This window comes from Oncorhynchus nerka, unplaced genomic scaffold, assembly GCF_034236695.1.
Source record: "Oncorhynchus nerka isolate Pitt River unplaced genomic scaffold, Oner_Uvic_2.0 unplaced_scaffold_1984, whole genome shotgun sequence".
Classification (NCBI taxonomy): domain Eukaryota; kingdom Metazoa; phylum Chordata; class Actinopteri; order Salmoniformes; family Salmonidae; genus Oncorhynchus; species Oncorhynchus nerka.
Window position 1 is genome coordinate 35,633 of NW_027039343.1, and position 11,739 is coordinate 47,371.

Sequence of the window (11,739 nt, forward strand, 5' to 3'; positions counted from 1 at the left end):
TGGATTGTAGCTGTGAACCCACACTTTCAATTGATCCATTTTAGGTAATAAGCTTCTCGTGTTAACGTGCAGAAAACCCAGGCTTTTACGAGAGCAGAAATCAGTGAAGCAGATATCAGAGCACAAGTCAGAATTGGTACTAGCAACTGTAGATGGGCCAGGGTGTACATGCACATTTCCAGATATCATCAACAGTAATACAATCAGGAAATGGCAGAGGACAGCGAGAGCTCTGCAGTGCTGATTTATGACATCAGAATGTGCATCAGATGGCAACAAGATCATATTGTTCCGTAATTTCATCAGGTAACATGAATACAAAGCCGGCGAGAGGTGGTTAGAATAGGATGGGAGGCCAAAAGTCTCTGTAACCAATAGAGTCAGAGTCTCGAGTGTGGGAACAAACATGGTCTGTCCCACGATTGGGTAAAGAATGTTCGTAGTCAACAAAGCATGCAGGAGTCGTGATGCAAATAGCATAATTCACAATAAAATATTTTATATATAACGAGGGGGTAGCCATTGTAAATTCAGAGTCACTCGCCCCAACAGTGGGGAGGGGAGTGGGGGGGAGACAACCAGGGCAGACGGTGAACAGATCACCAGGTGGAATCCAAGCAGCAGTGCAGCAGGCAACAGGAGTAGGTGTCACACCCACTTGGGAGAAGCTTTTATTTCTGGAGGCAGATTTCTTGTAGAAAATGCCAGTCTCTGAACAGCAGGAGGGGGCTTCAAGGCCTCTGGGTTTGGGTGGGGTAGCCTGGGTGGGGTAGCCTGGGTGGGGTAGCCGGGGTAGCCTGGGTGGGGTAGCCTGGGTGGGGTAGCCTGCCATTTGTTGGGCTCAAAGGCTTCGACACCTCTCGCTTCACAAGTCAGTGCTAATTGAAGTTGTATCTCTTTGCCCTAGCAAGATTGGTAGCTTTCAGTCCTTTATAAAGGCAAATATCATTGTAATGTATTTTCCGTCTTGGCTTTTGAAAGTAAAAAATAGCTTCAGACTAAGCATTACTCACTCGGTTCCAGGTTGGATGGTGTTTTCAGGTTTCTGTTTGCTTCCCGGAACATTTGCTGTATAGTTTGGGAATAATAATCCTTGGGTGTAAGAAGCATTACAGGTAATATCGTCCAAAATCAGGTTGTAGGGTTGGAGTTTTGATTTGGAGTGAAGGTTATGTTGTTTAGTTAAATCCTTTGACATGTTGATTTCTCAATTTTTAATTTAACAAAAATGCACTGGATTGGTTGAAAAGTGATATTAAATTTACTGAGTGTGCAAAATCTTAAGAACACCTTCCTAATATTGAGTGCACCTACTACCCCGTTCATAGGCACTGAAATATTTTTGTCTTGCCCATTCACCCTCTGAATTGCACACATACACGATCCATGTCTCAAGGCTTATAAATCCTTCTTTAACCTGTCTCCTCCCCTTCATTACACTGATTGAAGTGGATTGAACAAGTGACATCAATAAGGGATCATGGATTCAGGAGACAGGAGGGGTCAGGAGACACTGTGGCCCCATCCGAGGACACCCCCGGACAGGGCCAAACAGGAAGGATATAACCCCACCCACTTTGCCAAAGCACAGCCCCCATACCACTAGAGGGATATCTTCAACCACCAACTCCAGTCCCATAGGGCGGCGCACGTCGTCCAGATTAGGGTTTGGCTGGTGTAGGCCGTCATGGTAAATAAGATTTTTTTCTTAAATGACTTGCCTAGTTGAATAAAGGTTCAATAAAATGTTGAAATGACATTTAAGTCATTTCACCTTTTAATCAGAACCAAATGTAGATGTGTATAGTCATCTTTTCAACAACTTTTCCCTAGATGGGAAAACCCAGGGTCAGGTAATCATGGCTGGCTCAATTCCATTTTGACTTCCAGAAAAATCAGTTGCCAAATTTAGGAAGGGTGTTTTGTCTTGCCAGTATCTCTGCCCTGCCCCACCATTCACTTCAATAGGAATTGTCAGTGGTCAAAGCGGATTTTCACACCTCTGCTCTGGGATCAATGAAATTACACAGCAACATCTTCAAAGTGTAAACTATTCACTTTCGTTGAGAAGCAAGGCAGTGTTTCACGAGATGAAAATAAACCGTGACACTTTACTTTAGTACAAAGACAGAGCACATTGGTGTCTGGAAGTAGCCGCTTACAAGCAAGGCCAGTTTCCTGGAAACAAGCCTATACCAGGTCCAAAACAACCTTTCAGTAACTCTGTTGAGCATTTCAGTCCAGGAGTTAGCCTAGACTGCATCCAGGAAACACGCCCGTTAGAAGTGCAACACTACATTTATTGAATGGGTCCCGTGTGATTTAATTTACCCTTTAATTAGGGAAATCAGTTAGATTCTTATTTACAATGACAGCCAAACCCTAGCCTGGAAGACACTGGGACAATTGTGTTATTGACTCCGCCCTATGTGACTCCCAATCACGGCCGGTTGTGATACAGCCTGGAATCGAAACCAGGGTCTTTAGTGACTCCTCTAGCAGAGACGCAGTGCCTTAGACCGCTGCACCAATCAGGAAGAATATAGTTTAGAAATACCCCCCTCAAGGAATTCAGAAACGAGCCACATCTCATAAATTCAAACAAAACATATTGGTTTTGTGGGCCTTTTTATTTCACAATCCTTTCAAATGTACAAAAACAAAGACATGGTACAAAATAAAAGGAATTCACCATAACTCCCCTCTTCCAGAAATAATAAACTAATAGATGACTGGAAATTGTTATTGTACCAAAGTGCATCAGAGGTACAGACAGACCAGGGGAAATACTCAATTTCATTGAGGCAACAAAAAAATAAAAAATATTCAGGCAGGCCCTGGACACCACCGTCACTTTCCACAGTGTTCGCAGAGCGGCAGGACCCTCATCTCAACTGGGCTCAGAGCATTCTGTAGTTTACTAAAGATTGGAATATAATTTAGTTGTCAGTGTTTTCCCCTCCTTGGAATGTGGGCTCCAGTTGAGCTTCTATAGCTCGATCTTCTTCTTGGACGTCTCCTCTTCCTGAGCCACCAGGGGGTTGGTGGCCTCCTCCTTCAGGTAGGAGATGAAGTCACTGACCTCACGACCTCCCTGAAAGAAAGGAAAACATCGACAAGCCAGGTTAGCTGCAGCATCAATGTGACACAATAAGTCCTACATGTGAGTGAGAGTATCCTTGGAATCTTCTATGAGCGATGTTTATTAACAGCGAGAATCGCAGAATGGTGAACTTAACTAAACGACTGAGAGTTTGACTGTGTGATAGAAAATATTTACACAAGAAGCAATCTGTCTGGATTTTAAAGATTTGCATTTATATCAAAAATGTATTTTTATTTTTACAACTAAACCAAGCTAGACCAAAGCAGTCGTTTCAAATGGGAACAAATGAGTTGTAGTGGGCAGAACAAGTAGCATCTAGCGAGAACCTATGGGTATTCTAGCCTACATTTGCATATTTCCGTTAGGGAACGCCTACTCTGAAGAGCGTGTGTGCAATACCTCAATTTGCCTTTTCACTCCTAAAAAATAAAAAAATAATTTAAAATAATTTTTTAAACAAAGAGTGAAGTCGACACAAAAAAATGTAATCTAGAAAATCAACTTAGTCCACTCTGTTCATAGCAGATTATAGTTTTGGGAACAGAAAAACACTATTGAGATCAAAGGTTGTTTCACCGATGAGAAAATGTGCAGACTGTAAACCAAACTTCATCACCTTCCATATCCTCCCACTGGTAACCAATGAGCTTCCTCTCATCACCATATTTGGTAGTGAGTGGAAATACCAAGCGGATGCTTCACATTTATACATCCGGTGAAATGTGTCATTGTTCTATCTGGGGTTGTGTGTATACTCGGAACAAACCTCGTATTTCTTCGGGCTCATTTTCTGTCCAGCTGGAGAGAGAAGAAGATGGTGGGAATCTGAAACATGGAATTTAAAAGCATAATGATTATGAGCAACAGCCATGACATGTACACCGCCTGCATGTCAAACACTTGCTAAATAGTGAAATGTATCACTCACCCTCTGACTTCGTATTGGGATGGCACGTCATTGGCTGTGGCATCCATCTTTGCGATGACAATGTTGGGATCACTGGACAGCTGCGAGGTAGAAAGGGGGGGGGGGGGGGGGGGTTTAGTATCACATGCCAATGAAGAATGGCCATAATCACATCATTTCAAATCAGTAGCCCTTACCTTCTCTCCCAGCTCTTTCCACTTGGGCTCCAGGCTCTTGCAGTGACCACACCAGGGGGCGTAGAACTCAATCAGCACGTCCTTGTCCTCCTCGTTCACAATGGCGTCAAAGTTCTCAGCTACCACAGTCTGGAGGACAACAAAGGATGGAAAGGGTTGGCCTTGTGAAATGGTTTACACAGACAAACCTAGAAAAGCCATGCCTCTTTGTAGAGTAAAACAGGGACATCTGTCAGACAGTGCAACACAAACAGATCCTCCCCAAACGCACTGCTCCAATTGGAAACCATCGAAGTTGCTGCTTCCATTACACATTTTGTCAGTCAGTCTCAAGCGCAGACTCACCTTGACTGGGCCGTCGTTGTTCTCAGGGATTGGCTCAGACTTGAGGTAACGCTTCAGCTTGCCGTCAAAGTAGTCCTGCAGAAAACGCTCCAGGGCCTTGCCGTCACGTCTGTGTAAAAACCCAAGGCATTGTACTGAACCAGTAGAGAAATAAAACCCAGACACAGGAAGTTCCTACCTGTAGGAGGGCACCGTCACCCATTAGAGCTGCTATATTTCATTGTACTGAACCAGTAGAGAAATAAAACCCAGACACAGGAAGTTCCTACCTGTAGGAGGGCACCGTGACCCATTAGAGCTGCTATATTTCATTGTACTGAACCAGTAGAGAAATAAAACCCAGACACAGGAAGTTCCTACCTGTAGGAGGGCACCGTAACCCATTAGAGCTGCTATATTTCAGTGGAAAGTAAAGCATTTAACTTGCTGGTAGTAAGACAATACGTGTGTAAATCTTTGTCTGCTTTTAAACTGCAGTTCTGGCTGATATCCTTTGTTGCAGAGAGTTTCAAATGTCAAACTTGGCAACAAAGCCCCAAAACCTTTAACATTTTTCAAGGGATGCTTGAAAATCTTCCTTTTCTATGGCAGATTAGACTGAGTGAGTGAGAGCACACTCACAAACAGTAAGTGAATTCCCTAGTTAAATAACAGGTAGCACTTGTCTGATCAATAAACTCTTAACCAGTAAATTCTCCACCAATGTTCATCACCCTATCCTAAGGGATACCATGTCCGAAGAGCCATTTGGAGTTGTGTGGTGATAAGTGACACTTACGAGAACTCCTCGGTCATGACGTATTTGTCTCCCTTGGCGGTGCGGATACCGACCACGGGAAGCTCCCCGGAGCTGGCGTCCAGGCCCATCTCAGCGATGTCTTGGCTAAAGCCGTTCTTGCTGGCCACAGCAAAGTTCAGCTTGTTCCCCTGGTCCAGGAAACCCTTAGCCACCTTCATTACCCTATAGACAGTGAGAGAGAGGAAGTTGGGTTCATTGCATATAACAACACCTTGGAACATTTATCATGCATCCCAAATAGGCCACTGAAATGCAAATCTGTTGCAAATCTCCATTGAACATGCTTTACCATCCGTGTCCAGGAAACCAGCCTTCAGAGTACACAACATGAGGTACAAGTTGAGTCTTAGGGACTGACAGCTGGAGAGATTACACGTTAACAAGACATAGCACATGAGACAAAAGGAAGGTTCCCTCCTGGGATTAAGTGTTATTTATTAGGGACCCTACCGGTTCCTCCAGTAGTTGGAGCCTTTGGGGTTCTTCTCATAGTCCACATCGTAGTAGGCCACCAGCAGGTCCTTGCCCTTCATTTGGTCCTTGTTGTCGTCAGTCATGTGGGGGCACATTCCAAAGCTGACGGAGAAAGAGAAACATGCAGTGTAAGAGGTACAACTTGTTTCATAAAATGTCAGCATGCAAGACGCAGTAGACTAGAGGTACAACTTGTCAAGAAAAACAATCCCCTCATTCTAGACAGTGGGATTGAACAAAAAAAAATTAGAGGCTGCTCTTGACAGAGAAACTGGTCTTAACTGGTCCATACGTCTCCCAGAACTCATTCAAAAAGAATCCCTTGAAAACTGCCTAAAAAGGGTCACCAGTGCCAGCAACACAAAAGGGAGAAAATTGTGGTAAAACTCACATGTTGTCCTGGATGAACGGCTTGATCTTGGCGTTGGTAAACGTGTCCTCGCTGAACTTCACACTGCTCTCTTCAAATTTGTTGTTGAGGCGTGATGGACGGAACAGAATGATTCCCCTGCAATAAAACAGAACACGAGATGATACTGGCATCAGATTACACATCAAACAAGAAAACAGTGAGCATTATTAAAACAGGGACGCAAACACAGTGAGCATTATTAAACCAGGGACGCAAACACAGTGAGCATTATTAAACCAGGGACGCAAACAGTGAGCATTATTAAACCAGGGACGCAAACAGTGAGCATTATTAAACCAGGGACGCAAACAGTGAGCATTATTAAACCAGGGACGCAAACAGTGAGCATTATTAAACCAGGGGACGAAACAGTGAGCATTATTAAACCAGGGACGCAAACAGTGAGCATTATTAAACCAGGGACGCAAACAGTGAGCATTATTAAACCAGGGACGCAAACAGTGAGCATTATTAAACCAGGGACGCAAACAGTGAGCATTATTAAACCAGGGACGCAAACAGTGAGCATTATTAAAACAGGGACGCAAACAGTGAGCATTATTAAACCAGGGACGCAAACAGTGAGCATTATTAAACCAGGGACGCAAACAGTGAGCATTATTAAACCAGGGACGCAAACAGTGAGCATTATTAAACCAGGGACGCAAACAGTGAGCATTATTAAACCAGGGACGCAAACAGTGAGCATTATTAAACCAGGGACGCAAACAGTGAGCATTATTAAACCAGGGGACGCAAACAGTGAGCATTATTAAAACAGGGACGCAAACAGTGAGCATTAAAACAGGGACGCAAACAGTGAGCATTATTAAAACAGGGACGCAAACAGTGAGCATTATTAAAACAGGGACGCAAACTGGTGAGGGTCCAAAAGGTGACACTTCATTTTGCACTGAAACATAGGAGGAAAATAAATGCAGGAAAATGCAGGTTTTAACTAATTAAACAAAGAATGTTCTACATGATCAGTCTCTGTGTGTAAAATAAAAAGTGGTTAATCTGAACCTAACTCACAGCTAAAGAATGTAAGCAACCCAATGTCATTTGTTGCCTAGACTTTACTGCAAATGACACTCAAGTCTTGAGAAGAAAAAAACACACTAATATTGCAGTTAGCCACGACAGCCTTTATAATAGAACACTTGTGATCACACACATCTAAATATCGCACTTGTGAAAAAATCTTAAAGTAGAAATAGAATTGCTCTATTATAGTGGCCACTATAGCAGACATCTATCAAGTGCACAAGGCTACATGTGCAAAAATAAAGTTCACTGAGTAAAAAAAATGAAATAACCACCCCCTCACTCACAAAAGTCATATCTGTGTGCTACACTGCACATTACTACATTGTTCACTGTCTGCCTGTGGACATCTGTTCTACAATGTGCCAGCAGAGCATGATACCCTATGTTGGCATAATCTATTTCAGGCAGAGAACCTGGCATACCTCTTTTATCCACTGTATTGAAAGAGGAAAGTGTGTGGTGTTCCTTTCAACTCTACAGTGGCATCCAGTTTAAGACAGGCTCCAGCTGCAGCTACACTTGAAACTCCTAATTTTCACTTAATTCTCTCATTCTGAAAATTAACCACATACTGTAGAGCAAACATTTGATCACAGATAGTTCGTTAGCTAGTTAACATTTCACACAGATTGCCAGGGTCCAGTAAGCAGCTAACACGTTATAACTTGAGAATGGCAAGGAGTCGTATACCAGTTAACACTATAGCGAATTGGTTAGGTTACTAACGTTAGCTAACTGTCTGACTTTATTAGCCAGCTAATGTTCAAAACAATAGACTCAATTATTTGATATGCTAAGTTAGCTAATGTTGCTCAACATTTCTCTGGCTAGCTTACGGAGGAGAAATAGATCCAGCTAACAAGATACTTAACAATGCTAATACTTGTTCCACCACACTTTCTCCCTCACCTCAAACTTTCCAAATGCCAGTTGTTTTTCCAGTTACAGCTCATGAAGTACGCTTCATCACCTTCATCCACCCCGTCTCCGTGGTCAGGCTTCTGACCTACCTCTGGTTATCGTTCAGGGACGCGCTGCTGTAAATTAACTGGCAAACTGCCTTGCACCCTACTGCTGTATTTCCAGAGCGCTCACTGATGCTGTAAGCAGCACATTGATTGCGTCTCTCTTCAGTCGCGTGCTGCATTCTGTTATGTAACGATTGGCAGAGGTGCATCACTCGTTCGCTTACAGCCAGTAGTGATAAACCCCGTAAACATCTCATTGGATTTTACGATTCACGTACGTCACCCATTTTGGATTCAAAACAGCGAATTTCACAAAAAGGTGACTAGTTTGTGTCCCTGATTAAAGTGACAGTTCACTTAAAATACAAGTTAACATGATTTTCCGCTTACCTGACGCCTACAGTGAGAAAACATGTTTGTATTTTGAGTGAACCATCCCTTTACAGGGATGAACAAGCCAATGATCAGAGAACACTCACTCTCCCTCTACGCCATGTTTCTGGAGAAGATCCTCTGAGTCGGTGTGTGCAAAGCGGAAGGACTCTCGGAGGGCACTGGCCGACTTCAGGAACTCTGCTTTGGCTGGGCTTCCACCGTCGGCAAAGAAACCTGGACAAGACAGACACAGGAAACACAGCATACAGTCAAATATCAGGACGACAAAGGCAAATAGTAGACATTTTACTCAGTCATTTGGTTTGTTTATTCATGCAGAACTCAACGTTAAGGCAAAACCTACCCACAACATGCTCGTCACGGTCTCAAACATACTTTGTGAAATCTGCCTCGGTCTTGAGCTCCACAGAAGCTGGGCCGGCCTGCTTTTTAAGATGGCTGACAATTCCATCTGACAAGAGAAACAATTGAAATACAAAAACATGTAATTAGGTGGATAACAGGCAGTGACTCAGCCCATCAGGACAAGACGATATTGAATGTTGGCTAAATACCTGCATTTCTGGGTCCATCGTAGGCACCAGCGTCCTCTCCATCTCTGAAGATCTTCAGTGTTGGGTAACCGCTGACTCCGTATTTCTGGCACACGTTGTTGTGGACTGTGCAGTCGACCTAAAGCAAGATGTCCATCACTTAAGTGTGACCTAGAGCACAAACTGTGCAACTAGCTCAGTTTATAGAAACCTTATGGACATGGCTGTCTTTACATAAGTGTGGGGTAGGTATTACACACACACACAACCTTTTAAGACCAAAAGGTCAAAAATGTAAGGTGCATTAAGTGGCTGAAGTACCTTGGCCAATCCGACGATGCCTTTCAGACGTGTGGCTGCCACCTCATACTCCGGAGCTAGTTTTTTACAATGGCCACACCTACAGGACAAACAAGTGAGGTAAACTGATCATCTGTAAAACAATAAAATCTTGCTTTATGTTTGCCTTCCCAGGCAGTGAACCGTTCAGGCCTTAGTGGTAGTTAAAAGCAGGGGGAATTTGATACCACGGTGACAGATCAAATTGACGTGTAAATGGACGTTGAAATAAATGCAGCAGCAATGTTTTGAGAGAAAAAAGGAAATCCACATATTGCTTGGAAAATACAAACCTGTATGAAGTTATCAAATCTGATCACCCATCTTGAAAAGATTATCTGATTATCTGAGGAAGCCCTGCCAAAGTTTGACAGCATTGTTGAACTATGTAAAGGTTTTTGGGACCAATCGGGAGTAGCCACCCAAGCTCACTGGCCAATCATAAGGTTACAACTAAACTAATATTGTCACTGAGGTAAAGAACCTAGCAGGGTCATAGCCAGAAGAGATCCAGCATTTGTCAAATTAACAGATTTGACAGGTTAGGAAAATTTATGCAGCGGGTTAGGAGAATTAGGTTAAGGTTAGGACTAGCTTTAAATAAAATGCACAAAAAAAATTGACAAACGCTGGATCCTTCTAGCAATGACCACGTAGCAGGCGTAAAAAAATAAACCCCTGAGAAGAAGCCACATTCAGTTTAGTTACATCCTTGAAATCCGGATGCATCGGAATTTGTATAACTCTGCTAAGAGTGGATCGTCACTCGGCATAATTATGTCTAAGCCCCGCCCATTTCTATAATTTATCTTTTAAAATCTTTTATAAACCTAACCCTACATATTTTGTTTTCACCCATTTTTAAGATGGTCAATGTTTTACTTTGTGGCTGCGTTAACTAGTGACAACCCAAAAGAGAGGGTTTACAACAGTGGCAGGCCAAGCCCCCGACGTCGTTATTGTTAACTTCATTGTAAGGTAATTTCCAATAGTAATAGCTAATAATTTAGCCTTAAGGTTAAAGTCAGAGGTAGACAAGATAACTTAGTAAACTAATGATCAAAACAAACTACGAATTAGGCCATTTATTATTAAAACATGAAACGTTCTGGATAGCCAGGCTCAACTAGTTAGCCAACAAAACCAGACACCTTAAGTTAACTAGTTAGCGAACACATTTAATAACGTAGCAAAGTGCATTTAACAAATGGGAGCAGAAAAGAGAGTCACAAGACTAGGCTGTGGCAAATTAGATAAAAGTTAGGAAGTGCATGGCTATGAGCTAACCATTATCAGCTAGGTAACAGTACCTAGCTAGCTAGATGCAGTTGGGGGACACAATTTTGCTAACGTTAACCCACGTTTATATCAATTCTAAAAGGCCCATTAACCTTTTGGACAAGCCAATGTTATTCCTCTTGCGTGAGTAACTGAACAGTATAAGATATACAGAAACGCAAAGCTAGTATATCTTACCATGGCGCAAAGAATTCCACGAGAATCATCCGTGGTCTCCAATTTTACTGTCAAAATCGTCATCCGTGAATTCAATCACATCTCGCCAGAGCAACCCGGGCGAGAACAACAATGAAAAACAATTTCAACATTGTAAAACGCGCCAACGTCTTCTAAATCCTGCAATAATAAAAATAAAAAAAGAGGCGCAATTTGAAATGTAAAGCTTTGTTTTTAAATGGGGGAAATCTAATGTACAAGGCTTTCTCGCTAGGCCCAATGTTGGTGGCACTGTTCGAGAGAAAAGGTTAGTGGTGAGGATGTGTATTACCGGAGCTTCTCAAAGGAACCCAAGTGTGGCATCTTACCATTGGAGTTTAAACAGCGTCATACGGTCTTAATCAGCCAATAAGAGTCCGGCACGTTATTTCCTTGTTCACGACCAATCTCCATTCATCTCCTTGGCTATATCGTGAATAATTGTATTGAAAAGAAATCATACTGATATTGATCCCTTAGCTCAATTAATTAAAAATACAGTAAAACAAACGTTATTTCTTTGAAAAATAACATACAATCACAGATATTAAAATAGTCTATTTTTATGTTCATTGCCTATTCATATCTGTTCATAACAGTCTATGACTTGGGTGACTGGAGTCTCTGACAATTTTATGGGATTTCCTGGATTGCAGGAAGCTTGGCCCCAGTGATGTACTGGGCCATATGCACACCTACCCTCTGTAGCGCCTATCGGT

At 42.5% G+C, this 11,739-nt stretch overlaps 1 pseudogene; it reads right to left on the minus strand.

Moving 5' to 3' along the window:
- Window positions 1–2,611: 2,611 nt before the first annotated feature.
- Window positions 2,612–11,148, minus strand: LOC135567503 (protein disulfide-isomerase A3-like; annotated as a pseudogene).
- Window positions 11,149–11,739: the final 591 nt, after the last annotated feature.